This window comes from Ascidiella aspersa, chromosome 9, assembly GCF_963924565.1.
Source record: "Ascidiella aspersa chromosome 9, kaAscAspe10.2, whole genome shotgun sequence".
Classification (NCBI taxonomy): domain Eukaryota; kingdom Metazoa; phylum Chordata; class Ascidiacea; order Phlebobranchia; family Ascidiidae; genus Ascidiella; species Ascidiella aspersa.
This window is the reverse complement of record NC_139455.1, coordinates 711,657-721,584: the sequence shown is the minus strand read 5'-3', so window position 1 is coordinate 721,584 and position 9,928 is coordinate 711,657. Positions and strand designations below refer to the sequence as shown.

General features: G+C 36.1%; 1 long non-coding RNA gene across 1 annotated transcript; it reads left to right on the top strand.

The window, feature by feature from the left end:
* The first annotated feature begins 2,577 nt into the window (after positions 1–2,577).
* LOC146131770 (uncharacterized) lies at positions 2,578–8,158 on the top strand. Its single transcript, XR_014501675.1, has 3 exons — positions 2,578–2,761; positions 4,113–4,203; positions 6,795–8,158. It is a non-coding gene; the product is annotated as an uncharacterized LOC146131770 (long non-coding RNA).
* Positions 8,159–9,928: the final 1,770 nt, after the last annotated feature.

Here is a 9,928-nt window from a genome sequence, read left to right as displayed (position 1 = left end):
GCAATTGCTAACTGCTGGGTCATATGAATTTATTGGACAAACATAGAATCGCGAGAATAAAACTGTTATTTTTTGTTTTTTTATAATTACTTTTTCCACAAAAGAACATTGACATAAATAATAAATGCATTAAATAAATAAATAAATAAATAAAGCAAGACAACTAGAGAGCATTTAGATTAAAATCGATGCATTTTAAATTATATGAAATAAGAAATTATCCAGCTAATATTTCCAATCCAGAACATTACATACCAGCGCTAGGTTTTTTGAAAGTTTTTTAGGTTTTTTCTTTAAAATAAAGAAAATCTAGTCTTTTGGTAAATAATGTTTTATAATAGCTTTGTTTTTTAGAATAATCAGAATATTATATATTAGAGAACATGTAAAAACATTTTAACAATATTTTTAAGGTAAACTTGTATTTCACAGTCGTAAAAACTTGTACTAAATATCAATGTAGCCCCGCACTCTACAGTTATATTTTTTAAGGTAGTTGCATTGCAGGTTTGCCAATACAGGAATCAATTTTTTGTCTCAATGACTTTTATTATTTTCATTTGCGACACTTTTTATATGAGTTTGTATTTTAGAGATGTATTTTGAGGTTTTATGATATTGACAGACGAACATAAGGCAAATAGATGTCATATTTCCAAACTTAAGACTTTAACCATCAAATTGCGTTTAAAATGTTTTGTTTGCTGGCCAAGTGGTTGGTTGGTGGATGAAAATTTTACCAGTGGCTTAATAGAAGAAGCACTATAAATAAAAACAATATGGCTATTTACATATTTACACGGCTAACACATTTAACATGATTTTCAAATAAATCATACAAATTATGCAAAACAAGGAAATTTAGATTCAATACTACCACCACCTGAACCCAAATCAATGCATAATCACACCCCGTTTGTCAGAAATTAGTGCAGTTTTAAGCAAAAAAGGTTTCTGACAGAATCAAAATGTCTGACTTTTAGATTTTCAGTTCTTGGACAATGCTCTAGTTTGACAAATCTGCATAAAAATATTAAGTTTATTGATACTTGATTAGGGATGCTCAAAGTAGAATATCGAATCCTTGGATTCGAATCCAGATGGGATTCGAATCCAATTCTGCCATTTATTTCGGGTAATTGGAACCGATATAATTTAATGTTTTACCGCCGATTGTTGCGCCTAATCGCACAAACGCGTGTGGTAAGTTGGCCTGTCGCCGCGGCGACCAATTTATAGTGCTTGCTTTAAATGTAGCCTTTTGTTGTGCAGTGTCAGCGTTTTTTCGGGCGACCAATTACCGCGTCTCGCGATAACGTTCGTCTAATAATTAAGTGTCAATCAAGCGTTATTGGGCGAGCGGCTAACGTGTAATGTCAGGTGTGGAGTGCGCAATTTCCCTAAACGCGTTGCAAAAGTAACATAGCGTTGCAAAACGTGCTGGCCGTCCACAAAATGCGCTATGGGGTTATTTAAGGTCAACTTTAGGCCAATATTCAGGGAAGTTATGCAGTTATGCACAACGTAATTGTCAAGAATTTGTTATGTCAATAATAACTTTGTATTCTTTGCAGTACATCATTTGACTGCATAATAGATCATGTTAGTAAAAAAAGAAGCAATAAGACTTAACAATGCTTTAAAAATCAGGACCGAATTGCTTAAGACTTCTGTGTGCAGTGTTGCATTTTCTCACTATTGGCAAAAATATAAGTTTTGGACACAACCTGGACAGTTGACATATTCCAGTTTACAGAACGGCTTCAGAGGACAGTTGTTAAGAATGTTAAACATATGAGAGAGTTTTTTTTATTATAATGTACACATGTTAGAAAATTGTTTGGGCGATTTATTGCTGTGATTGTGGGCCCTGTAGGGTAGATTTAGATTAATCCCCTCCCCAAACAAAATCGAGGTTAAATAATTTAATAAAAATATACTAGGATTCGCTATTCTGGATTCGTTATTCTAGATTCGAAACCTATTATTCTAGAATACCTTGGGATTCGACTTTGAACATCCCTATACTTGATCCACCCTAACCCAAACGCTAACCAGCACCCCAATTTAAATAATGTGCTTGACTTAACACGGATGTGCAAATTACATTCCGATATATTGTTGAAGCCTTGTACAGTAGTGCAAGTTTTGAAGTTCAGTAATCATCTGGAAGTAAATAAATGCATTCACTTATTTAATCGTTTTCGTATAGCGTATATAGATTTTTGTAAATATCGATAAATTTTTGCATTAGGTAACAGGTTAGTTAATAAGTCGTGTGTTGCATTGGGATCGGTATATGGCCAATGTTTGACAACAACCTGATAGTTGTTTCATGTTTTTGTCTTGTTTCTTTATGTAGCATTATGCTTCAAGTGGCAGTTTTTGGAATATTTACCATCTGGAAGAATATTTTTTATTACAATATTCAAAAGCCTTTGGCGATAATCTGCTGTCGCTATAGGGTTATATCATGATTATTGCTTTAGGAATTGTTATGTCTTGCAAAGCAGTGTGTTATACGGCATTACAAAGTTGAGAAAATAGGTTGTCCATTTTATTGATTTTAGGTTCGGATATAAGACTTTAGTTTGGACACCTGTTCTGTTTAACTGTAAAAAGTTGCTGAACCACTGATTTAAATGTTTAATTCTGGTGATGATCTCTCCAAGCTCTCCTACCTAACGATGTTTATCAAAGAGGACTTCAGCATGTTTTTCCTCTTGCCATAACTTCATGACATCTGGACGACTCATGGCAGGTAACAACAAAGTGTTCTATGTAACCAAAATAGCCATAACCAGTGTTGTAATCAAGTCCCAGTCAAATCCTTTTCAACACTATTCCAAGGTTAGTTTTTCTAAACTGGTCTCCAGCCATAAGACCAAGATAAGAACAACACCAACGTCAAAATAAAACACAATTTGGACTAAGGCCAAAATAGGAATACCTAATGGTATTAGTACCGTCTCAATCGGAATAAGTCCTAAATCTGTCGGAATTAGACCAAAAAGGTTAAAATCAGGCCTAAACAACACTTTAACTAATCCCAAACCCCACCCCTTTGTACATCGATAACCCATTTTCTAACCCCACCAATAACCCCAAACAGGACCAAAAATTTGGTGCCGAAACAGCGGCGCCAGTCACACTAGGGCATCCAAATGTAGTTCACCAAAAGGGCCGATGCCAAACGGATGGCCCCGATCGTCCCATACCCTCTACCTACAGGTTGGGGCGTTATTTTGGCCATTTAGGCCTTCTTCCGATGAATTTAGAACTTACTACAATGAATTTAGGCCTTATTCCATAATTTAAGCCTTATTACGATGAATTTAGATCTTATTCCAACAGATTTAGGTCTTATTCAGACGATTTTGATCTTATGCTGTACTGGATATTACTGCGTATTTGGCTGTATTATGTCGTTTGTCTTAATACTATGGTTTTATAGATTTTTAGGCTTCAGGTATTGTTGCTTTTTAGGTCTAATTGTGTGTTCCCCTTAAACTAGGGTTGAAACATCAGGCTTGCTGTCAATTTTGCAATCTATTTATGAAAATCAGCAAAAAAATTGATTGTTAGATAGCTACCATTTAGTATTTACTTATTGGCTAGTTATTAAAATATAATATCCCAATCAATATGTGAATAGCAAAAATAATCAATATCCCAACAGTTAACAACGCTTTATTGTAACTTTTCAGAAATAGTAGGTAAGAACTATGCTAGAACAATAAACTCATTAGTCTTATAGGGAAGTCTTAAATGTCTACCACCCACAATACGTGAGTGCAAAATATTCCACCCTACGTTATTTCATGTTTATGATTTACAGCTTGCTTATCGGTTGCAGATTTGCTATCAAATCTGGCTAGCTCCGACTCTGCAGCCCTAGGGAAGTGTGCTTATTTTTAAGGCTGGTTACCTTGGGTTTAGGGAAATACTCCCAAAATATTTTATATTGTATAAAGAGCTTTAGACTTCAAAGCTTAACTGAACAGTAATACACTTTCACATCTTTTATTACTAGTTTGCTTTTATTACAAAGAAATGTATTTAATTTCTTTACATATTTATCATGTAAAATATTATTGTCTTTTGTCTTTCAGGTGGTTGATGAAATCAACATCTTCTTCTTCAGAAAATACCAAGATGTTAAGAACTTCTAATTGTTTCAAGTTTGTCACACTTCTTCCAAAGGTAAATCTAAACTTAACAGAAACATGTTTTTAACTAATTTGGATGTTATTTATTATTCAAATCAGTAGTGGGTTTATATTAATGTTTATCAAAGGCAAGATCAACATAAATGCAAAAAAATTAAATTTTGATTACTTTAAAATGTGTTTTAGCTCGTTTTAATGTATTTAGGTGTATACCATGACATTCTCTAATGAAAGTCGCATATAACTGCATTTTAATGTTTTTTCTGCCTTTATAATATGATTAAAAATATAGCGATTGTATTTAATTAGTTTTTTGCCGGGTTGCCTTAGATCAGGGATTCTCAAACTTTTTTGAGCTTGGTACCCCCAAAACTAATAAATTTAAAAGACAAAACATGTGTTTTAACGGTTAGAAAAAATAACTTTGGTCTGTCTGCAATAGAATACATTTTCAGCATATTTACCTTGCAGAATTTTTAAAATATTTCTTACATTTCATCAGCATGTCAGTCGCCAGTAGATTAACTAAAACCAAGTAGAGTCGCAATGCAATTTTAGCTTGTTTGTCACGACAATTATTACTTTAAAGCAGGGGTTCCCAACCTGCGGTACGCCAAGGTTTTTCAGGTGGTAGCTTCTGTTTTTTCCGAAAACCTGGATTTACAACGTTATGTTTATCTGGTTTTGGTTACATAAAAAATTTCCCCGAAAACAACTCTTATTGTTACGTAACTATTCAGGTAAATTTTTTACAAAATACAGGTCATGTTAATTGTCAACAAGGGACACAGTTGCCTTGAAAAGCCATAAAAAGCTGTGGGACAGTGGGCGTTGATTATGTCAAATGATTGCTCTTGATAGATACAATCTACTGTTTTATAGCCTAATCTACAAATAGCGTTGAATAATTGTTATGTGTTTATCAACACTTAAACACCCAAATTAATTAATTGCCATAAGCCAAATCTTAGAGTTCATTAAGTGATTTTACGATGTGATAAATAGGGTTTTAGATTACGCGTTTCAGCTTTCGTTTGCCAAATATGTTCTTCAGTTACATAATATCATATTTGATGATGTAAAGTTTTCTGTATTGTTGTGTGTAAAATTCCTAAGTTTTTCTTCTTTAGTTCGCCTCGTTTCAAACTTGACATGTAACCTTTAATCTCGTAATCTATAACTGTCAGTCTTGTGGGCGATATTCTCACGTTCTGCAAAACAAGCCACTTGTTTTGCTGACCTCTTACTCCCGAGCTTTTCTCTAGAGAAGTCTTTTGCGAAGTTTTATCTGACCAGAAGCCTTTGCAAACAACAAGAACTCGCGCGTTTGCGTCCCGCCGGGCAACTGTGTGGGGTCAGGGGCCGGCCCCAGTGCACAGGTCGCGGTGGGGGCGCAACAATAATGCTAGTTGTAAGCTACAAATACATAAAATATGATTCAACTAAATTAGTTGTTCAGCAAAAAGTGGTACGCATGGCAGTACAGGTCGTCCAAGTGGTACGAGATCATAAAAAGGTTGGGAACCTCGTTTTAAATGATGAGAAAATAATGTAACTAAATGTTGGGTATGTTGGAAAGATTTATAGTTTTCTACCATGTTAGCATTCCAATATTCAGTGATTTGTTTGTGTCTAGCAGCAAGTTGTGCAGCAAGATGCTTTTAGGTTAAACCCTGCGCTCAGTAACTTTTTACCACGCTTCACATAAAACGGATTCCTTTAAGCACTGTTACGCAAAATTATAAACGAATGGCAATATTTGAGAAATGTGTGAATATTATTTGCATGCCAATGCATCACGTCTCCCTCTATTAATACTTTTGTCAAACTAATAAAAGAACACAATTTTTTCACCAATAATATTCCACTTGCACATTTCATCAGGAGTTTATTTGGGTTTGAGCTTAATGGGTTAAGCTGTCATATTTGCCAATTTTGAATGCACATCAAAAAGTCCTGGACCTTCTTGCTGTGTGTGGCCACAGAAGCTGGAAATATTTGACCACCCTGCTCTGAATCGTCACTTATTTAAACATAATTATAACTAGGGCGATAATTGTTTGATTTGTTAAAAAAATCAAAATTTATAAGTTAGGTCAAAATTTGTCAAAATTATTTCAATAAAGATTAATTTTGATTTGAATTTAACAACACTTTAACTGTTTGAATCTTCATTAGAGCAATATACGGTATACTAAGCAGAATTAACAAACAAGGCCTCTCTGTTTTGGACAAATGTGTTGAACAGTATTTGCTGTTTTTTTTTTTCGAAAAATACGGTGACCGGCCGCAAGAAACAAATATAGTTGGTGAACACCCCTGTTTGACAATAATCGAATCTCGGGACCCCGACACTACAATACATGCCTAGGTTGTCGAACGTCAGTCAAAAACTCCTTTCGCCGCAATCAAAACACAATATCGGCCCGGCGCACTTTTCCATGTGTGCTCCAAGCGCTTGTTTGTGGAGCGCATTAAACCGCAGTCTGGAATGCGCTTTCTCGAAGCGAACCCCCTTTTCTCCGAATCTAGATCTCGAAGCCTAGATCGTGATTTCGAATAGAACAGTTACTAAACAATTTCTTGGTTAAGTAGTAATCGTTTTATTTTTTCTGTGTATTTCAGATTGAACAGACTTAAGTTGACGGTCATCATCTGTTAAGAGGACAGAAAGAATGATGTTCTGCTTCCAAATCAGCACTTAGCACAGTTCACCATCATTTATGAGGGAGGCCACAAGTTGAACTGCCCGCACCACTAACTAACCTCTAGTGTTTGTTGTTATTTATGAATTGCTTGTTTTTCGTTTCGTTGTTGCAGAAAGCAACCTTGTCATGTGTGTGTTGTTCAACTTGATTCTCCTTTTGCCAATCATCAACCAAACTCAGGGTGGCTACAATTTTAATGTGTAAATTTTAAGGTTTACTAATCCATTTTCTAACACTTTAAACAAGAAATTAAACTTTGCGAACGCTGGAATATTTTTCGTATGTTAACAATTTTAACATTAATTTGTCGTTGTTTCAATGTATTTCGTATATTTTCAAAAAAAGCAGAGGTTCGAACTGAAACATCTCTGTTTTGACATTATAGACGTTTCTTTTTTTTCGAAAATTGTCCTACTTTAAATGTTTACTTTGGTAAAAAATATTCAGATAAACTAAAAATAAGGAATTTACTGGTTCTGTAGCCACCCTGGGTATTATTAATCATTAGGAATGTCCAGTATATCGTATCATTCTGGTAACGATGCCCGATATTTTACGCAAAAAGCTTGGACGTCACATTCCATACAAAGCAACGTTATGGTTAGTTGGGAAAATTAAATATAAGTATTAAGTAAAAGATGTTTTTTTTGGTTATTATGTCAAATTTGAATGTTTACAGATAAAACACTGCGTTGGTCACCAATAATGCTAAAATATTACTAATATTTAGGTATCGGGCATCTTCATGCAATTATACTGGACATTCACTATTTAGCTGCCCTTAGTTAAACAGCAACTAGTCTACTTAGACGAGTTTAGAGGGGGTTATACAGGGAATATAGTTCTTTGTAGCAAGACTAAGACTGATGTTACTAAGCAAGCAGATTAGCATGTTCTAAACCTAAGTAGACCAGGGGTCGACAACCTTTTTCTTGTCGGCTAAACTTGTTTTTCAAAGTAGACAAAACCGGTTAAAAGTCTTCAAGATGTAAACATCGTTGTGTAAGTGTGTCATAATTCATCCATGTGCTACTTCAATTTTACAAGTTAAAGTTTGCGATCTTTTCGGTTTCAAAGTATAGCATACTTCAAGTGTGAAATTTGGCCGGAAAGTTTTTCTTGGGTGCCTTCACTATACCGACTTTAAGCTATTTTAGAGTCGTTATGTAACTACGTCCTGAACCTGCTTGTTTGTTGTGTTGTTTGCAATTCGACGTTTACATACTGTATAGTCGCAGTACGCCTTTGTTGTGCTTGTGTTTTTTGTTGTGTACTTGTTTAGCGCCAATAAAACAATAAGATCTGAACTCTACTTTGTGATCAAATACTTATAGTACTTATACTTTATCTTAGAAAATAGAAATTTTAAGCAAAAGGTATGTTCGGGAACCCTTACGGGTTCCCTGCCGATTGGGGCCCTGCGGGCCCCGGAGGGGCCCTTCGGGCCCTATTACACTTGGAGTAGGCTGGATGGCGTGGGGGCCCTTCGGGCCCCTTGCTGTCCTGTTGGGGGCTTTGGGGGGTTCGGGAGGGCTTTTGGGGCCCGGAGGGCCCCAGTGAGTTGCTGATGGGGACCGCGGGACCTGCGGGTTCTCCGTGGTTGGGGGGGGCTTTTGGGGCCCGGAGGGCCCCAGTGGGTTGCTCGGGGGGACCGCGGGACCTGCGGGCGGGCGGGCTGCGACACCCGGGATTTGATCCGGAACCCTACCGACTCGGAGTAGGACTCTTAACCGGCGCGCCGCGGGCCCGTTTCACTTTAAGGCCGTAAAATGAAATATGAATTAAAGTTAGGATAGTTCCTATATACTATAGTACAGTACTAACCAAGGTTTGTTATAACTAATTTTTGACGGGCTGGATTCCATCGGTCGACTTAGGGTTGCGGTTAGGGATTAGGATTGCGGTTAGGTAGGTGCAGGTTCGAATCTAGGCGTGGCAGGCAGGATAACCTTCTTCTCTCTTCCCACAGATCACTGGAAGCTATGGAGAAAATACAGTTGGATTAGTGTAAATCCTCTATCCTGACAACTCCGTGGAAACTATGAAAAACGAGCAAAGCATATATTCAAACAAAGAAAACGAGATTTCAAATCTTATCAATGTGACACGCGATAAAAAAACGTATGATGCCTCTCGTTCCTAGATTATTGACAAGAGTCATAAAATGAGCTTTGAAAAACTTCGCGCGCAACGCAAATAATAACAAAAATCAAACAATAAATACCTTTTTACTTTACATCATCATTCTTCAATTAGTAAACTTCATGACACGCGCGCAACGCAAATAACAAAAATCAAACAATAAATCTATGAAAAAATAAATTTAGGAAATCTCGGGGTAGGAACTGGTATTTTATTTTAGCAAGTGTGGTCAAACACAAATTAACACAACACCATCAACCTAAATCACATTAATTCCGTCAAAAGTAATTCCAAACGAAATGAATTTTAGGTGAAATTTGCTGGATATTTAGAGAGAAATCCAATGCCCTTAACTCCTAAAGCTAAAATTGCCGACGCAACCCAGATTGAAGTTCAGCGAACAAGCAATCGATGATGATACGATAAAATGTTGCAAACCACTGATCAAAATGTAGGCTATTCTTAGTAATATTATATTTCATTAGGTAAAGAAGAAACGTGTGTGAAGGAAGTTTTACGACCAGTAATATTTGCTTTTCAATTAGTAGTAGAAATGCTAACAATTTGAGCACAACGAAAAAACATTAGGTCCTACATAAATGGCTGGAGGTTGTAGTTAGACCTAGAATGAATATCAAAGCCCATACAGAAGAGCATTTTTTTGAACGTTTCTAATAAATCTTAGGCCCCTATTCATTTTCAGCATAACGATACATTCAGTATGGGCTCCAACATTCCTTCTGTTCGTCTTAGAACAAAATACACCACAAGTTTATTGCGAATATTAAAGCTTTTCATATAAAACAGTAAAATTCCGCAAAAGTCGACAATATGTTGCATGTTTGTTGTAGACAGCTTCGTACACAAGGATCGGCAGAAGCTGAAAAGCGAATAATCTGTTTAACCAGC